The following is a 22,270-nucleotide window of genomic DNA, read 5'->3' as shown; positions in this document are numbered from 1 at the left end:
TTTGTTGAACATTCTTTTAGTATTTGCTTGTGGAAGTCACTGTTAGTATTGGGGATACTAATAAAAGCGTGACTTATCTCTACCCATAAAACAGTAGAGTCTAGGAGCAGAAGCCATATTAAGAAGGTGGTAAGATGTTCTCTACAATCTAAAGAACAAGTTAAAAAGGGGCTGGGGAGGTGAGACTCCAGGTGCAAGCCTTCAAGTATAAAGGTCTTGAGATAAGGCAGCTTGGGGCTTTGGAAAACTGCAGTTGCTTCTCTGGGAGCTGGTAGTTACGAAGCTGGGTGGTGGCAGGGACCAGACTCTGAGGGTGAGGGAAGAGCCTGGAATGGAAAATTGCTCTGAGCAGTTGCTTCTGGGTGGAGGATGAAGCAGAGAGGAGTCTCCACCTGGGGAAGGCATGGAAGGTGTCCTGTGGCTCTATAACTGGTGAGCTTGAACACAGTGCAAGGACTAGGTGATTGATACCCATCATCTGCAAGAGTTTCCTGAGAAATGTGGTGATAATTCCTTGAAGTGGTGCCCAGAAGCCTCTAGGCTGGCACTCACTTACCTGGCATGGGAGAGCCAGAGCCTACTCCATGGAAAGGCCATTGAATTAGGTTATTTTGAATTTAATGTGGGCAACTCCAAGCAAGGGCTAGATTTTTAGTGGAGGATACATAAAAATAGTGCTTTGGATCGACGAGCACTGGGGAAGGCGAAAAGGAGTCGGTCCTTGACTCAAATTCCGGGATCATTGAGTTGCATTCCACTTGGGTAATTCTCCACTTACCCAAGTTATACAGTATATCATTTTGGAAAGAAAATGTACTGAGTTTTATTTATGAAGCCAGATTTTTGGTTGAGTTGGTACTCCATGACGTATTCAGCTAAATATGCTCTGAGGTGTTTTGGATCATAAAACAAGAGTGAAATTTTTCATAAAAGACAGTGGTACCCTTGAGGTTATAATCATATTGATAACAACTGCCATTTGTTAAAATTCCAGTATATGCTTGGCACTGTGCCAGGTGTTTTACTCACATTATAAACATCCAGCAATTCTACAAGGCAGGGCTTATGAAACCCCTTTTTAGATGAAGAACCTGAGGCTCATAGTCCTTGATAAATTCAGTAAGATCACACGGCTAGAAAGTGACAGTGCTGGCACTTGAGCCTTGCTCTGAATTCATCTTGACTCATACTGTTCCTCTCTTCCCAGCCTGAGGAAGGCCTTTGTGTTTTAAGCTACTTCTCTGCACACTTGCTATCATCTCTCAGATGACATAAAGATGAACCCTGTGTCCAAGGTATTCAGGTAGTCTGGGAGAAGAATGGTGACAATGAGAATAAATACAATTTGGGGATCATTGTGGGCTTTGTTTACCTGCTCCTATTCTGAGCCCTAGGTTTCTTGAGAGCTGACTCTGTCCAGCCTCAGCACTTTCCCACTTAACAGCACCCTCCTTCTGATCTCTCCTGTGTGCTCTCTTGAGCAACTCTGGAACCTGTCCTGCTGACCAGCTCGTCCCTACAATCTCTCTGTGAAGGCTGTGCGCCGCTTCCAGTGTAACAGCCCAGAATCGCAGTCCTTCCCCTGACATAGACGCCTCCTCATCCCTGCAGAAGTTCCCTGACTGATCCATCCCTCCCTGCCGGCTCCTGTGTGATAAAAGTAATTCGATGTAAATTTTCAGTTTGAATAGTGACAATTCCATATCTATCCTGGGCATCTTCAAACACTCTCAAAATACTCCCACATAGGGTGGTGAGTAGAATCTGATTTGCCACATAATATACTGACTCTAGGCATGTAATCCTAGGGTAAGAGAGTTTTTGAGATCATCCTAATATTTGATATTTGTATTAGGATTTTAATATATGATATTTGTAGTAACATTGTTTGAAACAGGCCACTGAAGAGATACACAGATGAATGAGCTATACTAGGTGGTCAAAAGCCAAAGCTTCCTTCATAAACTTGGTATATGAGATGAGACTATGGGAATCACTTTGTAAATAAATGACAAGGAGTTGAATTCCTGAAAAATAGAAAAATAACAAAATCCTGAATACTGCCTAGGAGGTGACAAGGGTTCCTTGGCTAGCTCTGATGAGCAAAGAAAACAATGGTTGACCATCTTTCCATTGTCCTTTGCATACCTGCCGCACAGGAAAATCCTGGTTTGCAGTGCGCCACAGGCACGTGTGCAGTTGTTCAAGAATGTTCAGTTATATGAAGGGTAGCAGAGGCTCTCAGGGTAGGATATACACCAAAAGGCAGGAGAGGATTCTCAGCCTAAAGAAATGATGTTTGTTATAAAAAGGACGGTGCAGTGAAGTGCTGAGAGAATAAGGTTGACCCTCCTTGCCAAGACTTACAGAATTGTTTTAAAACCTATTGTTGTAATGCTTTCTTTGAAACCGCCAATCACCTAGTAGGTGCAATAAAAACGGGAAGATTTCAAGGCAATGCTGGCTTTCTCATAAACAATTCCAAGAAATTAAAAGACTTACTGTCATAAATTATAATAGGTGCTTTTAATTGCGCACCATAATGGCTTATGTGAGACATTACAATTGCCAATCTCCTTCTTGTCTAACTTGTCTTCCTGATTGGTTCATTTGCAATTAAACAGAAGCCAGTGTATCCTTCCAATGCTTTTGTTTCTTTTCAGCAGTTAACATCTGTTATGATGTAAAGCTACAAGTTGAAAGCAGCTAGGATACCTGGGTAATGTGAGAGCCAAGACTCACTGTGTATTCGTTTATTATACCATAACAACATACCACAGACTGGGTGACTTAAACAATACCCATGTATTTTCTCACATTTCTGGAGGCTAAAAATCCAACAACAAGATTTTTGCCGGTTGATTTCTTCTGTGGCCTCTCCTTGACTTGCAGATGGCCACTTTCTCACTGAATTTTTACATGGTTGTCCCTTGGTCTGTGTGTCTGTATCCTAATCTCCTCTTCTTATGAGGACACCTACCAGTAATATTGAATAAGACCCTAGTAATAAGACCTCATTTTAACTTAATTACCTCTTCAAAGGCTCTGTCTCCAAATACAGTGACATTCTGAGGTACTGGGGGTTTAAGACTTGGATATATGCCTTTGGAGGGAGAGGTGGAACTCAGCCCATAACACGCTGTCAACTAAAATCGGAATTTAAACATGTTAGGCCATGTAAATTTCAGGAAATTTTTTCATTTCATCAGCTTACTGTTGCTTTATCTGACTACTACACCGCTACTCTTCCTTTTCTTAGGCTTACTTTAATGCTTTTCTCACAAATAAATACTGCATATATTATTGTTGCAAAAAATTCTAAAAATACACAGAAACCACATTTCTTCCCTTTGTAAAGTTTCTCCAAGATTCAGCTCTTACTCAGAAGTTCGCACAATTAACAATGTGGTGTGTAAATTTTAGAAGCTGATTTCAAGATTTTAAATGACAGATGTGGTAATACAGAAACACACACACACAGAGATTACATATATATTTTTATATGTGTGTCTATAAATATAACTATACATGGGTAATGATATACATATAGATATGTGAGTTACCTTTGTACTATCATAGGTTAAATTCCGTTTATATTAAAATGTGGCATTATTTGGAGATAGGATTATTTCAGAGGCAATCAAGTTAAAATGAGGTTATTAATGCTGGCCCTAATTAAATATCATGGGAGTCATTATTAAGAGGAGAAATTTGGACATAGAGATATGAGTAGAGGGATGACAATGTGAGCATGCATGGATTGAAGATAGCCATCTACAAGGCAAGGAGAGAGGCCCGGAAAACATTCTTCCCTCACAGCCCTCAGCAGGAACCAACCTTGTGAACGCCTTGCTCTTTGACTACCAGACTCCAAAACTATGAGACAATAAATGTCTGTTGTTTATGTCATCCAGGTTGAGGTACTTTGCTATGGCAGGCCTAACAAACCAATATACTCACTTATTCAAATGGATCCAAAATCTTTGCCTCACAGCACATATACATCTATCTTACTTTCGGACCTACGCCCTAGAATTCCCATTTATTTCTTGCATTAACACACTGAACAAATCTCCTCCTCATGAACACACATGTGCTTCTCTTTTGCAGCTATAATAAATACAATCAGCATATTTAAGCATAAATTCTGGGATAAATGCATATAATTACTTATAAGGAATGCATATTAATGTGAAAACTGAGTGAGTGTGAACAGAGTATGAATATTTTGTATTTTTTATAATGTTGAGGGCTTTCTCCCAAAATGTTTCACCAGTTAATTTCCTCACACATTTGTCCATGGGGAAATGATCCATTTTTATAAGCATTTTATCACAATGTTAAATGTTGGTCAAACTTATGGGTGCAAACACTAGGTGACCTTGGGTGTGATGAGGAATTTTTCAGATGAAACACTAAAAATACCAGCAATCTAAGAGAAAAAATGGACTCTAATAAAATTAAATACTTCCACTGTGAAAAGATACTGCTAAGATAATGAAAAGACAAGCAAGAGAAAGGGATAAGTATTCTGTGATACATATATCTGATAAAAGATATGTATTTTAATATGCACAAAACTCTGAAAACCCAATCATAAGAAAACAGAAACCCAATTTAAAATGGGCAAAAAAAGTCTGAACAGGCACCCCACCAAAGAATAACTATATAGGGATGGAAAATAAGCATGTATAAGAAAACTGTTCAATGTCATATGGCATTAGAGAATTGCAAATTAAAGCACCTAGGAGATAGAACTCTACACCCAGGAGAATGGCTGAATTCCCAAACACTGAAACATCAAATGTTGACGTGCATGTTGAGCAACAGGAACTTTCAGGCACTGTTAGTGAGATAGACCTGGAGGAATCGTGAATGCATATTGCTAAGTGAAAGAAGAATAGCTAAAAAGGAGACGTAATCTATGATTCCACTCATACAATATTGTTGAACAGGCAACTATGAATATCAGTAGTTTCCACGGGCTGATGGGTTGGGGGTAGGACATGGGGGATTGATAAATAGGTGGAGTACGCAGGAGATTTAGGATGGTGAAACAACTGTATGATACTGGAATCATGAATACTTGCCATTACACACGTATCAAAACGTATAGCATCCCCAATGTTGAGTGAGTCCTGATGTAAACTGTGGACTTTACTTAATAATGAGGCATCAGTGGAGGTCAAATCAACTGTAACAAACATGCCATAATAATACAAAATGTAAATAATAGGAGACTGTGTGTGTGTGTGCGTGTGTGTGTGTGTGTGTGTGCGTGCACACATGGGGCAGGGCAGGAGGATGGTGTAGATATGTAGGAATTCTCTGTACTTTTGAGGAGGTTTTCTCTTTGTATTTTTGGATTAACAATGCTGTAAAAATGAAGTCTATTCGTTTTTTAAAAGATGCAAATGATTTGAACAGACATTTTACCCAAGAGGGTACACCCATTGCAAAGAGGCATATAACGTCATTTGTCATTAGGGAGATGCAAACAAAAAACAAAAACAATTGGAATGCATACTTATTTGAATGACTGCAATCTGACAATCTAAAATGCCAAATGTAAGAGAGGATATGGAACAACGGGAATTCTCACTCCTTGCTAGTTGTGATGAAAAATGATACAGCCACACTTTTAAACTCATATTTTATGGACTTATTCATATGACAAATTGTGAAGGTTAAAACAATGTGAACTGAAAAGAGCGCATAGTTACTAGGAGCTGTGGAGAAATGTAGTGACTGACCTCAAACCGGATGCACATGGGACTTTGAGGGTGATGGAACTGGTCAGTATGATACTTGGGAGGTAGATGTAGGACTCAATGCATTTGCCAAAACACATATAACTTCACATCATAGTTAAATCTGATATGTGTATATTAAAAAAAAATCACGAATTGGATTTTTAAAAGGATCCTGGGCTGCTGAACAGATGATGGGTTTTTCTGGGACAAGAATAAGAAAAGAAGCAACAATAAGGAAGCCTTTGACATAGGCTAGGTGAGAGCTGATATTAACTTCACACACAGCAGTAAAGTGGAAGGATTTGTAATGGATTTTAGAAGAAAGGTTGCTGTCTGGACAGAAGAGGGAGGGAGTACAGGCCCTGGGAGGCCCAATCCCACCGTGGATGGATGCAATTCTCCCTCTCTTCTACCTTGCAGGTCTCAGGGATGGGAGGGGCTTATTCAGAGGTGAAAGACTCAGATGGCCAGAGGCAGGGAGCCCAGGCAGTTTCAGGAGTCCAGGCGCAGCCCCTAGGAAGGTTGGAAGGGAATGCCCATGGATGACAGTGCCCCTCCCCTGTCCCTGTGCCTGCGGCCAGCTCTGGAGGACATCAGGGATGCCAGATGTACAACTTTCTGACTTCCATTTTAGGAGTCAGCCAGAGGGGACTATTTCTCAGAGGAGGGCAGCTTCAGTTAAGCAGAGGGAGGAACCCCAGGGCTGGCCATTCAACGAGAAGAGAACTCTGTGGAAGGACAGTGACCTCCCACCACGAAGCACCCGGCACTACCCACCTACTTCCAGTTTCCGAGTCTGGGGCTCTGCCTGCCATCTGTGCCCCGAGGTGCTGTCTCACATCCTCCTACAGGTTCCTAGGGAACAAACCCCTTATGAAGACAGGACACCTGTGAGGCCCTAGAGCACCACCTTAAGAGAAGAAGAGCTGTAAGTTGGCCTTTGTCAGAGCCATCATGGGTGAGTTTCTCAGCTGAGGCCACTCATACTGTCCCTCCCTCCCTCATGCCTCTGGGATCCCATCCTCCCCATCCCTGCTCAAAGGATGCTACTTCTGAACAAGAGTCGTCACACCTCTCTTCCCAAGCCTTCCCCGCCTCAACTTTGAGCAAGACTTCCAGACCCCAATTCTGATACAGGTCTTGGTAGAATCTGCACAGGATTCCACAGAAGAGGAGGAGGAGGAAGCCTCCTCCATTTCCTCTTCCTCTTTCCACTTTTTATTCCCCTCCTGCTCTTCCTCCTCCTCCTCTTCCTCATTCTCTACTCTGATTCTGGATGCTCCAGAGGACAAGGACATGCCTGCTGCTGGGTTTCCAATTCTTCCCCAGAGTGCTCCCAGGATTCCTCTTCATGATCCTACCCAGAGACCTCTGAGCTCCTGCTCTTTCTCCTCTTTGTGAGGCCCATTGGATGAGGAGTCCAGCAGGCAAAAAGTGGAGGATGCAGCTACATGGCATGCCTTGTCAGACAATGAATCCTTGCTCACATATGCACTGGATGAAAAGGTGCCTGAGTTGGTGCAGTTTCTTCTCCTCAAATATCAAATAAAGGAGCCTGTCACAAAGGCTGAGATGCTGACGATTGTCATCAAGAAGTATAAGGACTGCTTTCCTGTGATCTTCAGGAAAGCTCATGAGTTCATGGAACTAATGTTTGCCATTGCCCTGACTGAGATGGACACCAACAACCATTCCTATGTCTTTGAAAACACAGTAGAACTCTGCGACCAGGGGAGGCTGAGTGATGGCCAGGGAATGTCCAAGAACCACCTCCTAATTCTTATTCTGAGTGTGGTCTTCATAAAGGGCAGCTGTGCCTCTGAGAAGGTCATTTGGGAAGTGCTGAATTCGATAGGGGTGTATGCTGGGAGGGAGCCCTTCATTTATGGGAAGCCCAGGGAGCTCCTCACTATAGATTGGGTGCAGAGAAAGTATCTGGAGTACCGGGAGGTGCCCTACAATGCTCATCCACAGTATGAATTATTGTGAGGTCTAAGAGCCCGTTCAGAAATCAGCAAGACGAAAGTCCTAGAGTGTTTGGGCAGCTAGACAGTACCATTGCTAGTTCCTTTCCATCCTGGTACATGGATGCTTTGAAAGATGTGGAAGGCAGAGCCCAGGCCGTCATTGACACCACAGATGAGGCTACTTCCATGGCCCATGCAAGCCCACTATCATGTCCACCAACTTCTGTCCTGAGTCAAGTCTGAGGCAGATTCCCTCTCTGTGTTTGAAGAAGGCAGTCAAGGTTCTAGGCAGGGGAGGACGAGAGTGGAGCTGGAGGGACCACAGTGTTCTGTGTGTTCCTGTTTCATATGAGTGACTTAGAATTTAACATTTTGTGTGTGGGGGGGGGGCAGTATTTTTCAAATGCTTCCCCTTTTGGTTGGCTTAATTCACTTCAGAATCTTAGTTCATGAAAATCGTCACACATGTACTGCTGTTTATCTGGTTTAAGAGTAAGGATTTCATAGTTTGTAAGGAAAAAAATTGAAAACCTTCTCTCTTATGATCTGGAACAGTAGAATGTGGTGTCGGGATTGGATTGGAATTTTCTTTGAAATGTGAAAGAACTCGGTATTTAAATCATGGAACAAAATAAAGGATTGTTAATTTTTGACATTCCTCATCCTCCTTATTGTGTTGTTCTAGACAATTAAAGCTATATATCTGGGTTTGTTTGGCTTATTCAAGAAAGTAGCAGAATTTAATTTTTTTTTTTTTTTTTTTTTGGTTTTTTTTGAGACGGAGTCTGGCTCTGTCGCCCAGGCTGGCGTGCAGTGGCGCGATCTCGGCTCACTGCAAGCTCCGCCTCCCGGGTTCACGCCATTCTCCTGCCGTAGCCTCCAGAGTAGCTGGGACTACAGGCGCCCGCCACCACGGCCGGCTAATTTTTTTGTATTTTTAGTAGAGACGGGGTTTCACCGTGTTAGCCAGGATGGTCTCGATCTCCTGACCTCGTGATCTGCCCGTCTCGGCCTCCCAAAGTGCTAGGATTACAGGCGTGAGCCACGGCGCCTGGCCGAATTTAAATCTCTAATAAATAAAAGCACCACTGACTCCTTCACTTGCTGAACGTTACTTCAGCATTTGCTTGTGGAAAGCACTGTTCTTAGTGGGGATACTATCAAAAAAAGGTTTATTCCTACCATAACACGATAAAGTCTAGGTTCAGAAGCCATATCAGGAAGGGTAAGATTTTCTCTATGATCTAAAGAATGAGTTTAAACAGTGGGGACATGAGACTTTAGTTGGGGCCTTCAAGTAAAAAGTCCCTGAGCTAAGGCAGTTTGGGGCTTCAGGAAACTGCAGGTGGTTCTGTGGGGGCTGATTGTCATGAAGCTGGGTGGTGGCAGGGCCCAGACCCTCAGAAGGTGAGAGAAAAGCCTGGAATGGAAAACCACTTGAGTGGTTCCCTCTGGGTGGAGGATGAAGCAGAGAGGAGTCTCCACCTGGGGAAGGCATGGAAGGTGTTCTGTGGCTCTGTAACTGGTGAGCCTGAACACAGTGCAAGGACTAGGTGATTGATACCCATCATCTGCAAGTTTTCCTGAGAAATGTGGTGATAATTCCTTGATGTGGTGCTCAGAAGCCTCTAGGCTGGCACTCATTTGCCAGGCCTGGGAGAGCCCAAGCCCATTCCATTGACAGGACTTTTAGTTGGGTTCCTTTGAATGTAATGTGGACAAGTCTAAGCAAGGTCTAGATTTCTCGTGGAGCTTAAATAAAACTAGTGGTTTGGATGGATGATCAGTGGGGAAGGTGAAAAGGAGTTGGTCCTTAACTTAAAATCTATAATCTTTGAGTTGCATTCAGTTGTGGAAGCCTCTCCTTTCTTGAATGATACAATATATCCTTTTAGAAAGAAAATGCCCTGAGGTATATTAATGAAGCCAAACTTTTGGTTCAGTTCACATTCCTTGACATATTCAGCTAGATGTTCTATGAGACGTTTTGGATAATGAAAACAAGAGCTGAATTTTTCTCAAAAGACAGTAGTAGACTTTGGGGTTATAATCATATTGATGACAACTGCCATTTATTAAAATTCCAAGGTATGCCAAGCTGTGTGCTATGTGTTTTGCTCACACTACATACATTCCAGCCATTCTATAGAACAGGGATTATCAAACCCATTTTACAGACGAAGAAGCTGAGGTTTATAGTTCATGACAAATTCCCCAAGATCACGTGATGATCACATGATTCGAAAGTGACTGGGCTGGGACTTGAGTTCTGAATTCATCTAGACCCACACTGTCCCCACTCCTCTCAGCCTGAGCATAGCCTTCTTCCTGTTAAGTCACTTCTCTTCACACTTCCTAATGTCTTTCAGGTAACATAGAGGAGAAACCTCTGACAAAGTATTTAGATAGGCCTAGAGAAGAAAGGTGACAATGAGAATCAATACCTTTCAAGGATCGTTTTGGGCTTTACCTAAATTCTTCCTGTTATGAGCCCTAGGTTTCTTGAGAGCTGACTCTGTCTGGGTGCCAGTACTTTTGTCCAGCCCCAGGGCTTTCCCACCTTACAACACCCTCCATTCGATCTCCCCTGGGCGCTCTCCTGTGTAACTCTGGACCCTGGCCTGCTGAGTAACTTCTCACTGTGGTCTCGCATTCTGAAGCCTGTGCCCAGCCCTCAGTGCAAGAGCCCAGAGACATCTGCCCTTCCCCTGACATAGACCACTGTTTGTCCCTGGAGAAGTTCCCTGACCGATCCATCCCTCCCACTGGCTCCTCTGTGATAATGGCCCTCGATGTGAATATCCACTTTGGATAGTGACATTTCCATACCTACGCTGGGCATCTTCAACACACTCTCCACGTATTTCCAAATAGGCCGCAGAGTAAAATCTGATTGTCACATAACATATGGGGTTTAGGGATGTAATCCTAAGGTCAGATATAGCCTATTTGAAATCTTCCTAATATTTGATACTTGTAGTATGATTTTAATGAGATGAATTATCTGAAACAGGGCACTGAACACAAACAGAAATGAATAAGTTTGTGTAGATGATCAAATGCCAATCTTTCCTTCATAAACTCTGTAGGTGAGGAAAGGCTATAGACATCGCTTTCTAAATGATCTACAGGAAGGTGAATTTCAAAAAAAACAAAACGGTATCAAAATCTTGAAGACTGCCTAGGAGGTGACAAGGGTACTTTGGGGGACATGCCATCTCTGATGAGAAATAAACAATAATTAAACATCCTTCCACTGTCTCTCGTCTGTGTACCTGCCCCACAGGAAAATCGTGGCTTGCAGTGAGCCACAGGCACGTGTATAGCTGTTCAGGAATGTTCCATCATATGGAGGGTAGCAGAGGCTCACAGGGTAGGTTATTTTTCACACACCAAAAATATGAGAGAATTCTCAGTCTAAAGAAATTATATAGGTTATTAAAAGGACAGTGCCAAGTGATATTGAGGGATTAAGGTTGACCCTCCCTGCAAAGACTTACAGAATTGTTTTAAAACTGGATGTAATCCTGAATTTGAAACCACCAGTCACCTCGTAGGTGCAAGAAAAAGTTGGAAGATTTCAAGGCTATGCGGACATTCCCAGAAACAATTCCAAGACATGAAGAGAATTACTGTCCTCAAGTATAATAGTTGCTTTTCTTTGAGCACCGTAATGACATATGGGAGAGACTACAAGTGCCCATCTCCATCTTGTCTAGCTCGCCTTCCTGGCGGGTTCATTTGTAGTTAGACAGAAGCCAGTTCATCATTCCCATGCTTTCGTTTCTGTTCAGCGCTAAACATCTGTTGTGACATGGAGGGGCAAGGTGAAAGCAGCTTGGATTGTTGGCTGAGGGGAAAGTGAGGGCCCGCTGTGGATTAGTTTATTATGCCATAACAATACCACAGACTGGGTGACTTAAACAATAGAATTGTATTTTCTCCCATTTCTGGAGGCTAAATATCTAAGATCAAGATGTGGGCCAGTTTGATTTCTTCCCTGGCCTCCCCGTGGCTTGCTGATGACCACTTTCTCACTGAATTCTTACATGGATGTTCTTTGGTCTGTGTGTCTGTATCTTAATCTGCTCTTTTATGAGAACACCAGTCATCTTGAATATGATCCTAATCATAAGATCTCATTTTACCTTAGCTGCCTCTTCAAAGGTTCTGTCTCCAAATACAGTGATATTCTGCAGTACTGGGGGTTGAGGCTTGGATATATGAACTCGGAATGAAGGGCGCAATTCAGCCCATAACACCCTGCCAACTTAAATCAGAATTTCTGTGCACAAAAATAAGCTCGTGTTAAGCCATTTAACTTTCAGGGAGTTTTTTCTTTTCCATCAGGTTACTGTTAATGTGACTACTGGAGTGCTCCTCTTCCTTTTCTTAGGGTCATTTCAATATTTGACTTAAAAGTAAATAGTGCATGTATTTTTGTTGCAAAAAATTCTAAAAAGACATAGAAATTGCATTGCTTTCTTTACAAAGTTCCTCCAAAACTCAGCCTCCTACTCAGAAGTTTCCACACGTAACAATGTGGCCGTGTAAATTTTAAAATATGATTTTCGATTTCAGGCTTTCAGAAAGACAGATGTGCTATTTTATATATACACGTATATGTACATATACACACACGTGTAATGATATAATGATATACATATAGATCTGCCACTTACCTCTGCCACTATAATAGATTCAATTGCCTCTTCCACAAAATTCTACACTGAAATTAAAATGTGGCATTGATTTCGAGATAGGATTATTTCAAAGGCAATCAAGTTAAAATGAGGTTATTAATGCTGGCCTTATTGGAAGTCAGTATAAAAAGGGGATATTTGGACATAGAGATATGAGTATGGAGGTGACAATGTGAGTAGACATGGAGGGAAGACAGCTAGGTACAAGGCAATGAGAGAGGTCTGGAAAGCATCCCCCAATCACAGCCTCATAAGGAATCAATCTTGTGTACACCTTGCTCTTGGGCTACCAGATTCCAAAACTGTGAGACAACGAAATTCTGTTGTTTTGTCATCCAGGTTGTGGTACTTTGCTATTGCAACCCTAACATGCCATGATACTCACTTATTAAAATGTATCCAGCATCTTTCCATGTCAGCACATAGAGATCTGCCTTACTTTGGGGACTTTTCCCGAGAATGCCAATTTATTTCTGTGCATTAACAAACTGAACCAACCTCCTCCTGATGAACACATATTTGCTTTTTCTTTGTGGCTAAAATTAGTATAAATATAATCAATATATTTGAGCATAAATTCTGGGACAAATGCATAAAATTCCTTATAAGGAATACATATCAATGTAGAAGTTGTGTAGAAGTGAACAGGGTATGAATAATTTTATACTTTTTCAAATGTTGCTGACTTTTTCCACCAAAGGTCTCACCAATTAGTTTCCCTACACATTTGTTGATGTGGAAATGAGTCATTTGTTGACAAACATATTTTATCAGAATTTTAAACCTTATTGAAACTTATGGGTGAAAATCCTAGGGGAGTTTGGTTTTGGTAATGACATTTTCAGATGCATCACCAAAATTTTGGTCAAACTTATAGGTGCAAACCCTAGTTGACCTTAAGTTTGGTGGTGACTTTTTCAGATGCAACACCAAAAGTGCCAACATCTAAGAAAAGAGATATAAATTGGACTTCATTAAAATTAACAACTTCTACTCTAAAAGACTGCTAAGAGAAAAGACAAGCCAGAGACTGGGATAAATGTTTTCTGAAACACATAACTGATAAAAGATATATATTTAAATATGCACAAAATGCTAAAACCCAATCATAAGAAAACAGAAAGCCTAATTGAAAATGGCCAAAAATTCTAAACAGGTACCCCACCAAAGATATATATGAATAGAAAGTAATCGGATACAACTGTCCAATTTCTGATATGGTTTGGCTCTGTGTCCCCACCAAAATCTGAACTCAAATTTTAATCCCCACATGTCGAGGGAGGGACATGATTGGATCATGGGGGCAGTTTCACCCATGTTGTTCCCCTTGTAGTGAGTGAGTTCTCACGAGATCTGATTGTTTTGTATGTGTTTCGAAGTTCCTCCTTCGTGATTCTTCCTCCTGCCACATTGAGAAAAAGGTACCTGCTTCCCCTTCGCATTCCATCATGATCATAAGTTTCCTGAAGCCTCCCCCAGCCGTGTGGAACTGGGAGTCAACTAAACCTCTTTCTTTTATAAATTATTCAGTCTCAGGCATTTCTATATAGCCATGTGGAAACAGAATAGTACAGTGACATATATCATTAAAGAATCGCAAATTGAAACAACTAAGATATAAAACTACAGACCCAGAAGGGTGGCTGAAACCCAAAACACTGAACCAACAAATGTTCACACGTGTGTTGAGCAACAGGAACTTTCAATCATTGTTAGTGGGACAGACCTGAAGGAATCGTGAAAGCCTATTGCTAAGTGAAAGAAGAAAATATAAAAAGGCGACATAATATATGATTCCGGTCATACGATATTCTGGAACAGGCAAGATGAATACACTAAAAATATTAGTGGTTTCCAAGGGCTGAGGGGTTGGAGTTGAGGAATGGAGGATTAATCGATAGGTGGAGTACACAGGAGATTTAGGTTGGTGAAACAATTCTGTATGATACTGTAATGATGAATACTTGCCATTGCACACTTATCAAAAACCATAGCATCCACAATGTTGAATGAGTCCTGATGTAAACTGTGGAATTTACTTACTAAATAGGTATCAATACAGATCCATCAGTTGTAGCAAACATGCTATAATAATACAAATTGTAAATAATAGGAGACACTGTGTGTGTGTGTGTTCGTGTGTGTGTGTGGGTGTGTGTGTGCGTGAGGCAGAGCAGGGAGGGTGGTATAGATCTGTGGGAACTCTGTAATTTTGACGAAGTTTTCTCTCTGTATTTTTGGATTAGCAATGCTCTAAAAATGAAGCCTATTTTTTAAAAAAAAATATAAATAACTTGAACAAACACTTTACCAAAGAGGATATACATATTGGAAAGAGGCATGTAATGTCATTTGTCATTAGGGAGATGCAAACAAAAACCAAAGAAGTTTGCAATACACACTTATTACAATGGCTAAAATCCAACAGTCTAAAATACCCGATGTAAGAAAGGATATGGAACAACAGGAATTCTCATTCCTTGCTAGTTGTGATGAAAACTGATACAGCTGCACTTTTAAATCAGTATTTTATGCACCTCCTCTTACGACATGGTGAAAGCTAAAAGTACAGGAACTGAAAGAAGAACATAGTTGCCAGGGGCTTTGCAGAAGTGCAGTGACTGACCTCAAATGGGATGCACAGGAGAATTTTAGGTTCATCAAACTGGTCATTACAATACTCGGGTGGTACATATGGGCCTCCATGCATTTGTCAAAATACGTATAACTTCACATAATAGTTACATTTGATGTGTGTTTTTGAAAGAAAATTTTAACTTTTACTTTCAGAGATAGAAGTGCAGGTGTGTTACATAGATAAATTGTGTCATGAGGGTTTCTTGTACAGATTATTTCACCACCCATCTATTAAGCCTAGTACCCATTTGTTATTTTTCCTGATCCTCTCCCTCCTCCCACTCTCCACCCTCTGCAAGGCCCCAGTATGTGTTGCTCCCTTCTATGTGTCCATGTGTTCTCCTCTCTAGCTCCCACTTATAAGTGAGAACACGTAGTATTTGGTTTTCTGTTACTGTGTTAGTTCACTTAGAATAATGGCCTCTAGCTCCATCCATGCCATGGATTGGGATTTTTTTTCAGTAGCAACAATAAAGAAGACTTTAACCTAGTCTAGCTGAGAGAGAATGTTAACATCACATACAGCAGTAGTAATGGAGATTGAAAAAGTGGAAGGATTTGGAATGGATTTTAGAGGTTGAAGGAACAAAAGTTGCTGTTGGATTGGATTTGGGATAAGATGAAGGGAGAAATCAAGCACAAAAGTAAAAATTGTGCCCCTTTGATGGTAACAAATATCAAATGAAGACATACTTTGGTTTCTCAATTTTTTGACAGCCTTCATGTGTATTTTGTAATCACTCTGACACATGCACAAACATTTCTTATTCCTTGAAATCTGGGAATGCCGTCCCCTCCTTCAACCTGGTGCCCAACAATTCTACATTCATGGCACCTATGGTAAACCTCCACTGTCAGTGGCAGCATGTTCAGTGAAGGCTGAATCTAAGTGAGAAATAGGAACTGAAGGTGAGTCATTTGGGGCATGTTTGGAGATGGGTTGTGTTCACTCCTTTAAAAGGTCCCTGACACTGACCCACTGATTCAATCCCAAGAACATTAGTCCCTCTCTCTTCTGGAAGGGACACTTATTTCCAATACCAGGAGGTAAAAGGATAGGCTGCCATTTTCTTTTTACCATCCATAAGAAATGCTCCCTTCTTGGGACCTCAGAAGAAAAGCTCCATGAGGATAATTCCCAAGGACATGCGGGCCAGAGCTGGAATTTACCCACCAGCTGCCTCCCAGTCTGGGAGAAGAGCTTCCTTGTCTGTGGGTTTCCACCTTGAACGCTGAGGTTTGATGATCCACCAATCCTGGCTATGAGCAGAGGCCAACTGCCCCTGGAACACGGAGACAAAGCTAAGGAACGAAGTCAGCTCAGGAACAGCTGAGTTGATCCTGACCATAGTGGGTGGAGAAAACCCCAATTCTCAGGGTAATCTCTGGCAAAGCCACAAATCAACCTTTTTTGAAATCTCAGGACTCATGAATCCTTCTGAGGGTCCTGTCAGGAGTAAGAGCAGCTGAAAAGAAGTATGTGGAGCTCTTATCCATGTGGAGAGGGAGATGGGTCTCTACTCCTATCATGTGAGCAACCTGGCACTGCCACTAAGTTAGTAAAGTGTTTGTGGATCTGGTCAGGGTGTCTGTCATCAACACAACAGCCCTCCGTCAGGACTTTCTGGAATAGAACTGTTCTGGTTATATTTCTTGACTCACCAGAGTTCCAGAGGTCAGCAGGAGGATGGTTCAAGTAAGAGGGGGATAAATCCATCATTGTCCCAGGTAGCCTTCCCCCAGCTACTATTGAGATCTAAGTTCTACTCTTAAAAAGCACAGGCTTATGAAAGCAGCTAGGCCTTCTATGGGTGAGACAAGGGGGAGAGAGGAGGTGCCATTTCCTGTGTTCCTCTTTGACTCATATCATCTCGCTCCTCTTGTTACTGAAGTGACCATTGACCTCAGAGTCTTTCAGTTCTTTCACCTCCAGCCTTACATAATCTATACAAAGACTTATTTATTATTCTGTGCATTTCTGTGTTTTCGAAGTTTTTATAATGAACATTTTAAAAGTAGGTTTTGAATTTCCCTGTAATTGCATTTTTGTATAATATGAAAAAGGGTTCCACTTACATTAAGGTTTTTTATATGGATATTTAGTTGTTCCACTGATACTTATTTCAACAAGACAGTCTCCAGTTCTAAAGCTGCAACACATTTTAATCAATTAAGCTTGCTTTTATACATGTTTTGTTGGTTTTGTTTTTCAGGACTTTCCATTCAGTTCCATTGGTCTATCTGTTAATCCATGCACCCAGACCTCCAACGCTTCATACAATAGCTCCTTTGTAATTCTTACTATCTGTTGGATGAATTGCACTTTCTCAAGAGTGTATTGACTATGCTTGGCTGTTTGCATGTCTTTACATTTGAGAATCAGGTGATTCATAGATGCCTTCACGTGCAAAGGCATTCGGTTGTTTTGATTTGGGATTACAATTATTCTATCGATTCCATTTTAAGGAAAACTATTGAAACTTCATTCCCATGAATTTATTTTCTGTTCCTGTCGGTCTTCATTAATATTTTTAAATAACATGTTAACGGCTTTTCTGTAATGTTTTAATTTTGTTGGTTAGTTTTTTTGAGGTACTTAATGTTTGGAATGATAGGTTAGAGGTTATATTTTCTTTATTTTCATATTCATTGTTGCTGCAAGAAAACAAAGTTTATTTTTCCTATGTTGATTTTATACTTAGGAAACTTATATATTTTCATCTATTGACAAGCTGGGTGGTATGCTTGTTGGTGGTGGTATTCTGCTGTTGGTGGTGGTATTCTGCTCTTGCTGGTGGTATGCCCATTTGAGCATAGACTCTGCTGCTTCTGCCCCAGTGAAGCACTTCAGACAGCAACTCCCATCAGAGTGTCATTGTCAGTGGACAAGGAACACCTCGGTGTCTCTAGCAGAGCAGTTGCTTTAAATCACAGCGACAGAGAACAATGATATGGGCCTTGTACCAGTCCCCAAATGTTGAGCATACAGCCCAAGAGTACTGACCTGAGCTTTTGCCCCTAACATCTTCTAGAAATGAAGCCTCTTGACAGAACCCACCACCGTCAAACACTCAAGGGCTTCAACGAGTATAAAAGAATAAAAAACCCATTCAAGGTCTAGTAACTTCAAATAGCAAAGGAACATCAGCCCACACAGATAAGAAAGAACCATCACAAGAACTCTAGCAACTCCAAAAACCAGAGCATCTTCTTCCTTCCTCACTACCACACTAGTTCTCCAGCAATGGTTCTAAAGCAGGGTGAAATGGCTACAATGAGAGACAGAGAGTTTAGAATCTGGATAAGGACACAGATCATTGAGATTCAGGAGAAAGTCAAAACCAAATCCAAGGAATCTAAGGAATCCAATAAAATGACAGAAAAGCTGAAAGATGAAATTGCCATTTTAAGAAGGAACCAAGCAGAACAGATAAGGCTGAAAAACTTACTGAAGGAATCTCATAATACAAGTAAAAGTAGGAACAACAGAATTAACCCAGCAGAGGAAAGATCTCTGAGCCTGAAAACTAGTTCTCTGAATCAACTCAGTCAGAAAAAAATTATATAGAAAAAAGAATATAAAAGAATGCCTCAAACCTCCAAGAAATTTGAGATTATGTAGTGAGACCAATCCTGCAACCTATTGGCATCGCTAAAAGACAGGAAGAAAGAACAAGCAACTTGGAAAACAAATTTGAAGGTATCATTCACAAAAATTACTCCACCCTTGTTGGATGGTCAACATTTAAATTCAGGAAATCCAGAGAATCCCTGTGAGATACTATACAAGACAACCATCCCCAAGTCACATGGTCATCATATTCTCCAATGTCAAGATGAAAGAAAAAATATCAAAGGCAGCTAGAGAGAAAGAACAGGTCACCAACAAAAGGAATGTCATCAGAGTGGTCATCAGGGTGGATAAATGCCAGATGATATTTATCCTGGTAAATATCAACACTACTCCCTGAGTAAATAATCCTTTACATAGTACTTGCATATGTTTATGGGTTACACGAGGTATTTTGTTATAGGCTTGCTATGTGTAATAATCACATCAGGGTAAATGGGTGATCCATCAGCATAGACATTTATCCTTTGTGTTTCAAAGAATCCAATTACACTCTTTCAGTTATTTCAAAAAGTACAATTAAATCATTTTGACTATGGTCACCCTGTTGTGATCTCAAATACTAGTTCTTATTGATTCTCTCTAACAGTTTTTTGTAAACATCAGCCATCCTCACTTCTCCCCCACACCCTGTACATTTCTCAGCCTCAGGTAACCATCCTTCTACACTCTATGTCCACAAATTCCATTGTTTTGATTTTTAGCTTCCACATATAAGCGAGAACATGTGAAGTTTGTCTTTCTGTGCCTGGCTTATTTCACTTATCATAATGACCTCCAGTGCCATCCATGTGGATGCAAATGACAGGGTCTCATTGCTTTTATGGCTGAATAGTACTCCAATGTGTATATGTAAATACAATTTCTTTATCCAGTCATCTGCTGATGGACACTTTGGTTGCTTCCTCATATTGGCTATTGTTAATCGTGCTGCAGTGAACATGGTTGTGCAGGTATCACTTCAGTGTACTGATTTCCTTCATTTTGGGTAAATACCAAGGAGTGGGATTACTGGATAGTATGGTAGTTTTGTTTTCATTTTCAGAAGAGTCTCCAAGCTGTTCTCCATAGTGGTTTCAGCAACGTGCATTCCCACCAACAGTATAAACAAACTGTGATACACCTATACAATGGATTACTATGCAGCCATAAGAAGAAAAGGCCTATCAGCCATGGAAAGACAGGGATGAACATAAAAAGCATGTTGCTAAGGGAAAGAAGTTAATCTGATACCATGGTTATAAATTACTCCTATTTCAGTTATCCGAGCTATGGTGTCCTTTTTATGTTAAGATTCCTGGCCAGGCACGGTGGCTCATGCCTGTAATCCCAGCACTTTGGGAGGCTGAGGCAGGCGGATCACCAGAGGTCAGGAGTTCAAGACCAGCCTGTTCAGTATGGTGAAACCCCGTCTCTACTAAAAATACAAAAAAAAAAAAAAAAATTAGCCAGCTGTGGTGGCATGCACCTGTAATCGCAGCTACTCCTGAGGCTGAGGCACAAGAATCGCTTGAACCCGGGAGGCGGAGGTTGTAGTGAGCCGAGATCACGCCATTACACTCCAACCTGGGCGATAGAGCGAGACTCCATCTTAAAAAAATAAATAAATAAATAAATAAAAAATAAATAAAAAGTAAAAAGATTCCTGCATGACAAGTTTGGATTGATCCAATACGTCAATTATATTTGATACAATCTCATCCTTACATTGACTTTTTTGTTTGTGCACGTCCCCGATCAAAACACATAGGTTGTAACCTAATCCCCAATATTTGGCATTTTCGTTATGGCAACCCAAACTGACTACCACACTCCTCTATATTCTCTGACTCTCTTTCCAGTACTCTCGCTAGAAATTGGGCTATTAGTACAGTCCACTATGCCATCCACCTGCTTTGTATGGGTCTGCCTCCCTGGCTAAAATAGTGAGAGCATATAAAGAGAAAAATAACAGAGAAGTTTTCTCCCGTACTTTTTCAAACAAAGGTCTTCTTGACAGAGGGAAGGATGTTCCTCACTCAGAGTTTTAGATGCCTGAGCAGCTGGTGCTAGTGCTCTCATTGGACGATTACACCTTCAGGAATGGGGTTGGCTTGCCTGGAGGCCAACCTTGAAGAAGAAAGGAATTTCTCATGTTCTCTTTGTCTTTTAGGAATCTCCTCTCCTATTTCTTCAAACACAAAGGTTTTTCTAGAAAAAATGAAAACATTAATTGCCTTAGAACACTTTCTGTCTCTGTATCATGTGCAATTCTTCAATTTTGTATGCCTTTAAGTCCAGGCTGGAAGACAGAGAAGGAAAAAAAGTAAAGGAAACTAACCACCCTATCAAAAAATTACTTTGAATTCTAGTTTCCTTACCTAATTATCCTGCTTCTATTTACTATTTTTACATAAAGTTTTTGCTTTAGAATAGTTTTAGATTCACAGAAAATTTACAAAATAATAACTTCAAGATCAAGATGTTGGCTGGTTTGATTTCTTCCCTGGCCTCTCTGTGGCTTGCAGACAGCCACTTTCTCACTGAATTCTTACATGGCTGTTCCTTGGTCTGTGTGTCTGTATCTTAATCTGCACTTCTTATGAGGATACCTGTTATATTGAATATGAACCTAAACTTAAGACCTCATTTTCCCTTAATTACCTCTTCAAAGTTTCTGTCTTCAAATACAGTCACATTCTGGGATACTGAGTTTTAAGACTTGGATATATGAATTTTGGGGGTGAGTCACAATTCAGTCCATAACACCCTGCCAACTAAATCAGAATGTACGTGCCAAAAAATAAACTGGTCGTGTTAAGTCACATAAATTTCAAGGATTTTTTTTCTTGGTGTTCCATGAGCTTACTGATACTTTATCTTCCTACTGGACTGCTCCTCATGCTTTTCTTAGGCTTATTTCAATACTTTCCTTACAAATAAATACTGCATATATTTCTGATGCAAAATTTAAAAAATAGGTAGAAATCACAATTCTCCCCTTTGGAAAGTTCCTCCAAAACTCATCCCCCTATTCAGAAGTTTCCACAATTAACCCTGTAGTGTTTAAATTTAAAAGCTGATTTAGAATTTTGAGAAAGATAGATGTGGTTTTTAAATATAATTTATACATATATGAGCATGCGTGTGTGTTTATAACTACACATGGGTGATAATATACATATAGGTCTGCCACTTCCCTTTCCACTATTATAGGTTCAGTTGCATCCCCGCTAAAATCTTACATTGAAATTTACATGTGGCATTATTTGGAGACAGGATTACCTCAGAGGCAGGTAAGTTAAAAATGTGGTTATTAAAGAAGAGCTGGTACTATTCCAACTGAAATCATTCCAAAAAAATTGAAAAGGAGGAACGTCTCCCTAACTCATTCTATGAGGCCAACACCATCCTCATACCAAAATCTGGCAGAGACAAAAAAAAAAAAAAAAAAAGAAAAGAAACATCAGGCCAATATCCTTAACAAACAGTGATGCAAAAATGCTCATCAAAATGCTGGCAAACCACATCCAGCAGCACATCAAAAAGCTTATCCACCAGGATGAAGTAGGCTTGATTTCTGGGATGCAAGGTTGGTTC

The 22,270-nt window shown here is 40.7% G+C and overlaps 1 pseudogene; it reads left to right on the top strand.

The window, feature by feature from the left end:
- The first annotated feature begins 6,291 nt into the window (after positions 1–6,291).
- LOC473808 (melanoma-associated antigen C2-like) lies at positions 6,292–7,802 on the top strand (annotated as a pseudogene).
- The last annotated feature ends 14,468 nt before the right edge of the window (positions 7,803–22,270 follow it).

Source organism: Pan troglodytes, chromosome X (genome assembly GCF_028858775.2).
Source record: "Pan troglodytes isolate AG18354 chromosome X, NHGRI_mPanTro3-v2.0_pri, whole genome shotgun sequence".
NCBI classification, from domain to species: Eukaryota; Metazoa; Chordata; class Mammalia; order Primates; family Hominidae; genus Pan; species Pan troglodytes.
The sequence above is the reverse complement of the archived record's forward strand: the minus strand, read 5'-3'. Positions and strand labels throughout refer to the sequence as shown.